Raw genomic sequence first — 12,161 nt, 5'->3', positions numbered from 1 at the left:
TAAATATGTCAATATAAATACAATTTTAAAACTTAATCCAGGGTGACATTTTTGTTATTTATCTAATTATGTATCAGTCATGAAAATGTTTTCACTTAAACTAATAAGAAGTTGTTTTCATCAATGCCTAAATAAAATGCAGACATTAGCACAATCTTATATGAATTCTATCGACCCATCTACTCTTGAAAGTTTTTTTTTTTATGCTCGTATGGTCGTGGTTCGTACAACTGTCTCACTGTTTTGAAGTCCTGAGTTAGAATCTTAGTATGTGGAGTTCTTCCTGTGCTTCCTCCGACATTCCAAAAACACGCATGAAGATTCAATGAAGACTTGAAATGCTGTGAATATAAGTGTGAGAGGTTGTTTGTCTGTCTATACCTTCTATTTACTGGCACCCAATGAACCTAATGGGGGTATTTTAAAAAAGGGATCACTGCAGCAGAAAGTGTAAAAGTAGGTTTTTGGTGTTGTTATTCTGGCTGCCTGCTCTTCCAAGAACAGTGACACTGTAAATGCAATTAATTTCTCATTTCAAATAGTAAAGTTGACATCATATAGAAATCATATTAATCCCACCCTATGCTGATGAATGCGGCCAACATCCCTCCTCCCTGTCTTGTCGTGATAGTCGTCACGTCTTCATTGCCCCCATCCTTGTGAACACATTCCCGGTGCAGTTTCCATGGTAACCGGCAGCATGCTGCCGTTACCAGTGCAAAGAATTGTGAGGTGAATTACACGGGAGCATCTGTTAGTAAGAGGAGGAGGATGGGCTGATACTCGCTTTGCTGCACTTCCTGCCTTTATGTCCTGTTTCCTGTTTCCTCTCCTCATCCATGCATCCATCCATCCGCTTCATGTTTTCCCCAAACCTTGATTGGCCTGCCAGGGCTTGTTTGTAAAAATTCAGCTCAACCTTGTCTCTACATGAACTGAGATGAATGGAGTTTTTTTGGCAATAGTTTATATTTTGATGCTAATCAACAAAATGACCCTCATGACACCCACGTCTGGTTAGATAATGTCCACATCTGTCTCACAATCGAAAGGTTCTGGGTTCAATACCTGCCCTCCCGTGTGCTTTTCCTCCACGTTTTTGTCGGTCCACCATGCCCCCCCCCCCCCACCCCCCACCACCCTCCGGTAGCCCTCTATCTTTGTAAAGGTGTAATACATTACGCAGCTATATAGTATTGGATCTCCCTGAATCTGCGTGATTTATTTTTAGACATCACGACGAGGTTTTTAAGGGTCCATTCACACCGAAATAAAGATAAGATGCACCATGATCATAATGAATACAGCCACATCCTTCACCTGAGGGCAGCAAGTGCTGCTTGCATATGCGTACATATCAATAGCACTTGAAACACTTGAAAGTGGAAGCAAAAAAAAGAAGAAGAAGACAATATGAGAATATGTTGGTGCAGCCCAAGGGAGACGACTCAAACGGGGATTTCAATATGGTGAAATATTCATTAGAGCATGAACGTGTCTAACACACACAAATGCACTCACACATACTTGATTTGTGTGATACTGACTACATAAAATAAAACGGAGCACTCATTTTATTCGAGGCCTTCTAGCGAAAGAGGCCTAACCAGCCATGATTTGTCTTTTATTAAACGTCACAATCTAATTAATGATGGCAGGAAATTATTCACACTGTCCTACAGGAAGACATTTGCATGAAAGTAGAGGGGGTCAATTGTGCCAGTGTACATTAAAAAGATAATTTGAGCTATGTGAAATTGCTTGTTCATTGTGAGTGTGTGTGTTCTCCACTAGACATGTTGGAACACGTCAGTGAAGACCAACGTTATGCAAGCTGTTTCTTAAAAAAAAATAAAAGTTCTTCCTCATCCCTAAAGTGAGCCTCTACTGCCCTCTTGTGTCTGATATACCACACTGCCACACTGAACGAAAAAGTGACGTTTAGGTGTTATGAAAGACCAACACAATGTTATGACTCATTTCGACCGCTTGTATCCGTGAGTTTACTTTTGGTCACAACACACATCTCGTGTCCATCTGTGAGGGGCATGGAGATCGACCAGTAAATAATAATAATAATAATAATAATGATAATAATAATAATAATAATAATAATAATAATAATAATAATAATAATAATAATAATAATAATAATAATAATAATAATACATTTATATGTGCCTTTCTGGACACTTAAGGTCACCTTACAACAACAATCAAACTTGCGGTCAGAGCTGAAAGCTCCTTTTCTTGACAAATTGAAGAGTCCGTAAGGCTGCACAAATTGAACCAATCCGCTTGATGAAGTCAAGTTTTTGCAGTCATAAAACGAGAAACAAACAAACTAACAAACAACAACAAAGTCTACAATATAAATATCCCAAATGAAAACAGCATGTACTGGTAGTATAAATTAAATTATTATTATTATTATTATTGTTGTTGTTGTTTATAACTTAGTTTCACTGGTCCAGTACCTAAGATAAATCAATAGTAAAAAAAATAATAATAATAAAAGACAATAATACTGTTCATACTGTACATATATAAATATACACATCACCTATAAACATTGTACATACACTTAATAATTTAGCTTTGAAGAGACAGTAATGTTGAATTTTGATTGACACTGTCGGAAAGCTTTTGACCGTGTTTTACATTGTGAACTTATATATAGCTCCGTAATATATTTGAGTGTTCTTCTTTGTTTGTTATTGATGTGCTAAACTGTGGGTACAGATCAGTAAATTGTGGGAAGAGATTAGTAAATTGTGGGGACAGATTAGCAAAAATAAAAATAAATAAAAAATCATACCCTGGCACCAGAGGATCTCCGTAGGTTATAGCTTGCAGTGGTGTATAAATGCAATACAGTACATCATACTGGGAGCTGTTTTAAATATTTACTTTCTTTTATCACTGAAAATATCAATCAGCAGCTATTACACAAAAAGTGTTTTCAAATTGTACAAGTTACTTTTAATTTAATTAAAACTTCTTTAGTAGTTGCTTCTTGGTGTCAGGGAGTATTTGTCACATATCGTAAATCAGAATGAGGTGTTGATACAATGGGTCTTTTCTCAAGCATAAGTTTCGCTGCTCCTTCCCAATCATCTACAAGCAGCAGCAACGGTTGGCTCGAAGACAACAGAAACTGTTGCACGCTTCTACATGTCCTCTGCTGACTGTATCAACCAAAAACAAGTCAAGTCCGACACTCAGCGTGCGTTACTCTACTCGTCACAACCACGTTAACTCCTTCACTGCCATTGACGGCTATAGACGTCAAAAATTCATTTGAACTATTTCTATTAGTTTAACATTTGTTTGAAAACTTTGAAAAAAAATATTGTAAATTTAGAACAGATTAATCGTTAGTTAACTAGTGAAGTCATGTGATTAATTACAATTTTAAAAAAAATAATCGCATGACGGGCCTAATTAAAAAATGTTTTTTTAAATAATAGGCATTTAATCGTAATCTGTTATAAATGTACAATTAAAAAAAATTCTAGGTTTTCATAAAACAATTAATTAAAAAAAATTTTTTTTAACTAATAGAAATATAAATACTTCACATGAATTTTTGACGTCTACAGTCGTCAATGGCAGTGAATGAGTTAATATATTGGGGGGGGGGGAAATGCTAATAGATGTTTAAAAAAAAGCTAATCAAATAAAGGCGCAAATAGGCAGACAGAATCTAATCAAATCTGGTGATGATGTCTGGATGCTTCCATTTACTGTATATGACGTGGCATTACAGTATAGCATGTACACATATAGCGTGATGTACAAGAAGCAATGGAATAAACAGGCCGTGATTGTTGTTCCTTGCCAGGTGAGACCTGATGACTCGTGAGAAGGAACCAAACTTGACGGGTTAGAAAAGGGAGACCTGACGAGGTGAGAAAAAAAAGTGGTCGAGCTCGTTTTGGTAGTCCATCCCACGCTTTCATCAACGTTCACTTCCACGGTTAGGCCATTTGTGAGTCAGTACGTGACGTACGATTGACGCCGCCATTATGTGTTTGAGTGTTTGCCGTAACAGTAAAGACTTATAGAGTAGTCAAGCTCTATCTTGTCTCACTGGACACAACTTCAAGTGACTTTCTAAAAAAAAAAAACATCCTACTCAATAGAGACTGTTTATTAAATACTTTAATTTGGTTGTTTTAATAATTGCTCATCATTTATAAAAAATAATAATAATTGCTGAACATATAACATATAAACATAATTTAACACATTAATCATCAATTTAACATATCATTTTTAATCATTCTCTCTGGGTATACTACTCCGGCTTATGACCAGATTCCAAATGTTCATTAATGTTCATGCTTACTGAAGACTGAATGTGATCGTGAACAGTTGTTTGTCGACATGTGCCCCATGATTGGCTGGAGACAAGTTAGTCAAAATTGTCCAAGTGGATGGTTGATCGCTGGTCAGCGTGGCATAAAAAACGAAAGCGACAACTTTCCCAAGGGTTGTGTGTTAAAATAACACCTTGTAGCATCCACGATCACACATAGGAATGTTGCGCGTTGTGTTTGGCGACATTCCTTCCGCAAGCCGGTCGGGTCGCTTCCTTAAAAGAAGCGCTTATATAAAAAAGTAAGGTGACGCTTCTCGGTGAAGTAAATAGAGAAGATCCAGGAAAGATGGAAAGATAGCACATGCAAAGAATTGTGTTTTGAGTGTAATTTGATTGCAAACATGGTTTATTTGCCCATGAAAATGTGTGCGCCTGGAGGGACGCAGCGTTCGTTCTAAGATGCTGAAGGATGAATGTGAAGCCATCAATGATCGCACGCAAACAAACCAACGTCAATCACCAGTTACCAAGACAACCCTTATGAGTCATAACACATAGAAGTTTATTATAAGCAAATGCTGTCATTGCGAAATTTTAGATCGTTATTGTTTATTTTAGCCACTGTGATTGTATCAATTGGATCGTCCTACTTGTGGACAGTGGGCGGGCAAATGTTTTTTTTAAGTGAGCTGTGCGAGCCTCTGACTGTAGAAATGAATAATTGACGCCACAAAAATCACTCTTATCAATTAGTGCACATTTTGATGTTGCTTCAGGAGTTCTCCCACCTCTGTTTAATTTTAAATAACATTTAAAATTTTATTCCAGGCCATTGACAAGTATTTTACTATTCAGTTTTACTATTTTCTATTTTGACTTTATAGACATATAGACTTAGACTTAAAGACTTATTTATATACAGCCATATGTGTGTGTGAATATGTGTGTGTGAATATATATGGCATTTTCACCATAGAAAATAATGTGAAAACGCTGCAGAGCAATCAATATATTCAAGTTAGGCTTGCTTAGTGAGTGGTAACGCAAGATGGCCGCCACAGATACATACATAGTTCCTGTACTCAAAGGCCAACATTCCTTGCGAATAGAGCATGCACAGAACACAAACCAATGTTCCGTTGGAGGAAAGGGAGTACCCCGATCACATTCATATCATTTGAACCCAGGGCTCTTATTTGGGTTTTCAAAAACACAATTAAGAGGATATTTGGGGTTTTGCGCATGTTTAGATGGTCTTTCAAAACCCAAATATTTCCAATTTTGGGGTTTTGTAAAGGTTGTTGACTACATGTAAACGTGGTCGAAGTTCTGAAGCACATTCTAGAACAGATTCATGGTCTTCATATGCTACACCTGTGAGGTCGATGGACTAGCTTAGCAAAGGAGAAGTGCTCACTAACAGATGTAGACGCATTTGAGGGTAATATTTAAGAGAAGTGGGCCTTTTTGTACATACAAAAAGTCATAAATCTTAAAGCAACACTAAGGAACTTTCAGTTTATGTTGATTATGGTGGCGTCATATGGACAAAAAGGTATTGCTATGACTGAAGGAAGACCACATTTCCCATGAGGACAAACGCATTGCGTCGTTTTTTAGCTTACGCCAGCGAGTGAAATCCGGGCAAGTGTTGATCCTTGACTGTCCTTTTATCCGGGGTAGCTTTTGATATATGCCATAAACCAGTCAGCACATTTGTAGTTTTTTTGTGTGGCAGTGTTCCTACCATCCTCCTTAAAGTTGCTTAGGGCCAGTAAAAATTATATAGACCCCCTCAGGCAACGGCGAAGGTACCATTCAACTAGTTTTAAGTCGCTGTTTCATCAGAAGAGTTATGAAAATATTTTATTAAGGTTGAAAAGTTCCTTAGTGCTACTTTAACTCATTCACTGCCATATAGACGTCAAAAATTAATGTGAACTATTTCTATTAGTTTAACTTTTTTTTCATTTCATTTCATTTTTTTATGAAAACCTAGATTTTTTTATTGTACATTTATAAAAGATATAAAATTATCATGCGATTAATTACGATTAAAAGCCCTTTATTTTTAATATATATTCTTTTAATCAGGCCCGTCAGGCGATTAAAATATTGAACTGTAGTTAATCACATGACTTCATTTGTTAACTAACGATTAATCACAAATTTATTATCTTTTCTAAATTTACAATATTTTTTTTCTAGGTTTTCATACTCTTGTTAGCAAAAGTGGAAAAAAATGTTAAACTAATAGAAATAGTTCAAATAATTTTTTTACGTCTATAGCCGTCAATGGCAGTGAACGAGTTAATGTCCACTTGTGAAAATTGCGGGCAAAAACAATTATGTTGTGTCTATATATATTTTTTTAAGTTAATTAACTTTAACAATTATTTTCAATTGTAAATATTTTTAAAGTTCATTAACTTTAATAATTATTTTAAATTAGGTATATGTCATATTTATTATTTTATATTATATTTTATAAAATATTTTCAATAATTATTTCCTGTACAAATGAAGTCTTGAACTGCTATTAAGCATATTACACAAGAACATTGAGAAAAGATAACCAAACCTTGGTGTGAAGGTTTGTCTCTAAAAATATATTTGCATTCCAACGTATGAACAGGAAGATACAAAAATAACAAAACCCAACAAATAATTATTCTGGGCCAATAGTTTGGATATTTAAAAAATAAAATGAATAAAAACCATGTTACTTCCAAGAAAATGGCATCAATGCTTTACTATCGCAATCAATTGTGGTTCCTGGCTTTGTAATATGAGCACGAGTTGTTGTGAATGGCAGGGAATGTTTTACAGCTCACAGGTAAAACATGGCCTATGTTGTAAAGCAAAACACACACACAAACACTCCATTAAAAATCTCATAATCCCACAACACTTGAGAACCTCTTAACGATGTGTGCATGTGTCTCAGTGTGTGTGCGTGCGTGTGCGTGCGTGCGTGTTAAGGAGAAGAATACGGGTCTGCGGTGCCTTCAGTGCCTGTGACTGTTTTGAGTGTCATCAGTTGGGCTGGCGAGATAGCATCAAAGCACCTCAGCAAAACACTCCTAAACATCATGAGCATTAGCTCTTTTGGATCTCAAGCTTAAACGGAGAACCGGTGCAAGGGATGACGTAATAATATTAGTCAGATACAAGGCCTTGACACGAGAAAATAGACAAGAAGCAGTTAGAGGGGGTGGGGGTGTGGGGGGGGGGTCGAGCTGACAATCCCACAATGTCAATAAATGGATATTTGCAGATCAGATGTGTGTGTGCGTGCGCGCTCACGTCGTTGAAATGTGAATAATGATCACTTTAACAAATGTTGAAGTCAACACACGATTAGAGAGACACCCATCTACTGTCTGATAATCAGCTCCACGCACACACTACTGAACTGCTTCTTTATTGTTTAGCCAACAAGCACTTCTCCGGCTGTATGTAAGTTTTGCTGCCGAGCTAACGGTCCCGACACACTTGTACGCCGCAGACAGGTCGGGACATGCAAGAAGTGGATTTGCATCTTTTTTTTTTTACATCCTGGTTAGAGTGCACAGCGTAGTGGAGGGGTCATTAAAAAGCAACTGTCTTCCAGGGTGAGGGTTTAAAAAGCAAAAGACGAGGAAAGAATGAGGAGAGGAGCAAAAGTTGGAATTGGGAATAATTAGGTGAAGCAACTTTGCTGTCCCATAAAACATGGATTTTGATGTGGAAGAACTGGAGAACCCCAGACCTCAACTCCATCGAACACCATTTTTTTCCCATGAACTAACACAGAAGCCCCTTTTACACTACCTCAAAAAAGTTGACATCTCTCCACATTTTACTGTTACATGGCACTGACATGGCATGGAATGAAGGGATTAAGTCATCCTGACAGTTTTCCACCATCAGATTTCGTATCAGAACAGAAACAGAGGCTGCGCGGTGCCTGTGCGTGAGGGAATGCCGGAAAAATGGTAGTATGGCAGTAAAGCTGACATGAATGTGGGTATGCCCTGTTGCGCAATGTCCCGCCTTTGCTGGGTTTTGCATAAAAGCCAAATGCCGATAAATGATTTCTTGTCTGTTACACCCCTTTTGTGTGCTTTATATACTTACTGTAAGATATTGTTTCTATTTTTATCCAAAGAAATAAATTCCTGTCGAAGCGGCGAAACAACTTGCAGAATGACAGGCGCACTAACTTCAAGTGAGTATGTACTTGGAACTTTACTGTACTTAAGTACATTTTTCAGGTATTGTACTTGAGTATTTATTTTTCTGACGACTTTTTATGTCCTTTGTACTCTTTGCTTTGTCAAAATGGGCTTGTTACTTTTTGCAGTCTTCGGGAATGACGATAAAATAGAAAGAAATGTCAGTAAAAATGAAAAAAAAAAGTATCTAGGAATTAATGTTTTAGAGAATGACTGGAAAAAAAGTTTTCTCAAAATTTGGTGATTTTTCAAATTTCAAACTTCATTTTTATTTACAGTTTTTTTTTATGGCAACGTAAAGGAGAAAAGCTACCAGCATCATTGAATAATGTGTACAAGAGTGCCATTCATGATGATTACAAAAATATCGGCCATCCAAGGCCTTATTGAAGAGATTTGTTTGATGTTGTTAGCTCCAAAAATGATTGGTGCCGAAATACTATCAGCATCTCTGAAAGCACATAAAGAAAAGGTATATTTTTGTGTTGTTAGCATTAGCTAATTTAGCACCCTTTTGCGAGTCGGTTCACAATGTTAGCCAAGCTACGGGAACAGGATATTTAGTGTGCCCAGTGATTTTTTTGGTGTTGTATCTTTTCATTAAGAGCACTATATAAGTTAATAAAAGAGAGAAATCCTTTTGTGTGTTTGCTGTTTTTCTCTCTCGTGCAAAGTTATCAGAACAGGTATGTGTATAATAGCCATTAAAAATGAATTTTTACTTTTGCACAGTACATTTCAAAGTCTGCGCTTTTCTTACATCAAGGAGTTTCATCAATACTTTTATTTTTTACAATAGTACGATAGTAGAGTATCAGTGCTTTTTCCACCTCTACATACACATTTAGACGCTTACGTGTTCATTTCTCTCATCAGTGGTTTAATGCCGCTCTACAGTGTATGTTCTTTGTCTTATAAAGTATGTTTGTGTTTCTCTGCCTCTTCCTGTCATGAGATTTACCCGATGGCTTCGAGCAGTTAAACACCAGTTAAGTACGAACAAAGTATGCCTTACTTTAATTAAAGAAAAAATTACTCAATTTATATTTAATTTGCATTGGAAACACTTGTTAGTGGTAGGTACAAAAATACTGTAAGCAGACAAGTGTATGTAATGTAGGATAAGGGAAGCAAAAATATATGGACAAAAGTAATTTTAACACTTGGCCTACAAATGAATGACAGCAAACTTCACAACAAGCAGCAGTTTGGCTGATAGTGAAAATGTCTTCCAGAAAAAAAATGTTTTTTCCAGTAAACTGCCACTCCCAGGTAAAGTTAGCTGTAAAAGTAAACACAAAATAAAAAATAATGACATGTTGTGTATTTAACTAAGTCACCTAACCTAGCTTTATAGAGCAACCTACATTTACGCAATGCAAATCGCGCTAGCTAACCGCTAACAAAACTAGCTTTGGTGTCATTGTGTTATATACCCTTTAAGCTACGGATATTTGAACACTCGTAGAAAGGACAATATAGCAATACTGTATTTTTCATCCTCTGTGAAAAATGACTACAATTACTCTAGATTTGTTGTGGCAGTCTTCTTCTGAGTTTCATCATGGTGGCCATAGAGATAACATCAGATGGAAGCCTATTGAATGAAAGATAGAAACAGCTACATTCATTACATTCTATTAATTATGCAATTACTGTATGTGTGTTGTTGTTGTTGTTTTTTAATAAAGTGGAATGCTACACTGTTACAAACACATAATAATGATAAAACTGGAATGGCTTTATGAATTTCCATTCATTTCAGTGGGGAAAGATGATTTGAGATACGAGTGTTTTGATTTACAAGCATACTCGTGGAACGTCACAGTGCCCCCGTACTTTGATAGCTTTAATGCGTCCTGTTTCCTCAAATTTCGTAGATCACTTGAACAGACGTCAGACCCTAATTTGCCGCTAGTTGCATCATCTTTCACTTATAGAAAAGAAACACTTCCTCTTTACTGCCAGAAAAAAAAAACTGGTTTGAAGTGTAATTATCTCACTTATTAGACGTTATGTTTCACACACATATTGGAGTTAACGACTGAGCACATTTGGCCTCTGTCTCAGCAACCCCCCCCCCCCCCCCCCCCCCCCCATCATAGATACTGCCACAATATTTGTTGATTTACAGCATCTCATTTTGAGCCTCCATCAAAATCGGACTGTTTTATGTGTGAGTTTTAATCATGTCAGGCAGTGTCAAATGTACAACGGCATCCAATATATATATATATATACAAAACAAGCTTACTTGATAGTTTAAAAAAAAACCACACCATTCACCAAGGAGATCAAGTCTGCATTCAAAAGGTATCATTTGGCCCGATGAAAAGCGTTTGCAAGGCAAACAAGGATGAAGCTCGAAAAGTACCTTGGGGCACACTGTAAATGAGAGTTTTCATATGAGAGCAACTGAAGAATTGGTGACAAAAAAGAGGGGAGGAACTGAAACAGTCCGGGGCTTACCTACGGATACACACCCATTATTTAAAGGGTAAAAGATGCAAAAGCAATTAATCCTGCGACGTCCTACATCAACGTTGCTCTCTGAAATCTCTCTCGTACCTTTTTGGGTCTGGGTCCACTTTCAAGTAAGGCAAAAACAAATGGCTGTGCTTTACTGTGTCGAGTCAGCATCCAGGTTGACCTGCCGCCATCAGCAACAAGGCTTCATGTTCCCAGTCGTCCCAGGCACCCCCCCCCCCCCACCCCCCCCCCCTTTCTATCCATCCCTACTGTCTCATGTCCTCAATGCAAACATAAACAAGCTCCAAGAGAAGCAGGTGTCTTTCCTCTGGGATAAATAAACAGTAAAGCAGGATCCAGGAGCTGGAGGTTTGGGAGAGTTCACCAAGGGGGATTACAGTTAGTTTCTATCCCAACGTGCGTGTGTGTGTGTGTACGTGTACGGGAGGGGTCGCTGATAGCATCTCCTAAGACCCCTTTGTCTCCAACAAAGCTGTTTGTTTGCACCTAATGCAGTGCTTTTTTTATTTTTTTTATTTTATCTCTGCCTTTAGGTTTTTCATGTACTATATTTATTTAGATCACACTGTGACCCCCTCAATCAGCTGTTTTAGTGGCACGATAATAAACAAATGAGCTAGATAGGCATTTTACTGCCCCCCCCGAGCCCACCCCCTAATTTGGATGCATGCTAATTCACTGTGCAATTTGCAATCTTTCGTGAGTCTTGGATGATTTGCATGCTGCTTTACCTGCGGGTTGATGCCAATCTACACTGTAAAATCGGGGGGCACATCACCTTGTAAAATGTATGCATTCATGTACCCTACTTTGGCACTGATATACCAATGACAAGATATTTAACCCTAAAAGGATGTCACTTATTGAGTCTGTTCTATGTTGTGGGTGATTAAAAGTCCAAATTCAAGTTGAAGGCTAATAAAAATTCTCATTTCTTTCTTAGAAAATGTGCTGGAAAAAGTCCAAAGTAATTTAATAGACAGCAATGCAGGGCTCCAATTTGTCCCTAGAGTTTTCATCCATTTGCGCATGTGAGACCAATAATTTTCATTCTTAAATATTTTTCTGTTGCTGACAATCACGCCAATTGATCAGTAATAAAAAGTGGAAATGTGAATGTTTACTTTGCA

Source organism: Leptonotus elevatus, chromosome 14, assembly GCF_054856555.1.
Source record: "Leptonotus elevatus isolate MCC_2025b chromosome 14, RoL_Lele_1.0, whole genome shotgun sequence".
Classification (NCBI taxonomy): domain Eukaryota; kingdom Metazoa; phylum Chordata; class Actinopteri; order Syngnathiformes; family Syngnathidae; genus Leptonotus; species Leptonotus elevatus.
This window is presented reverse-complemented; position numbering follows the sequence as displayed.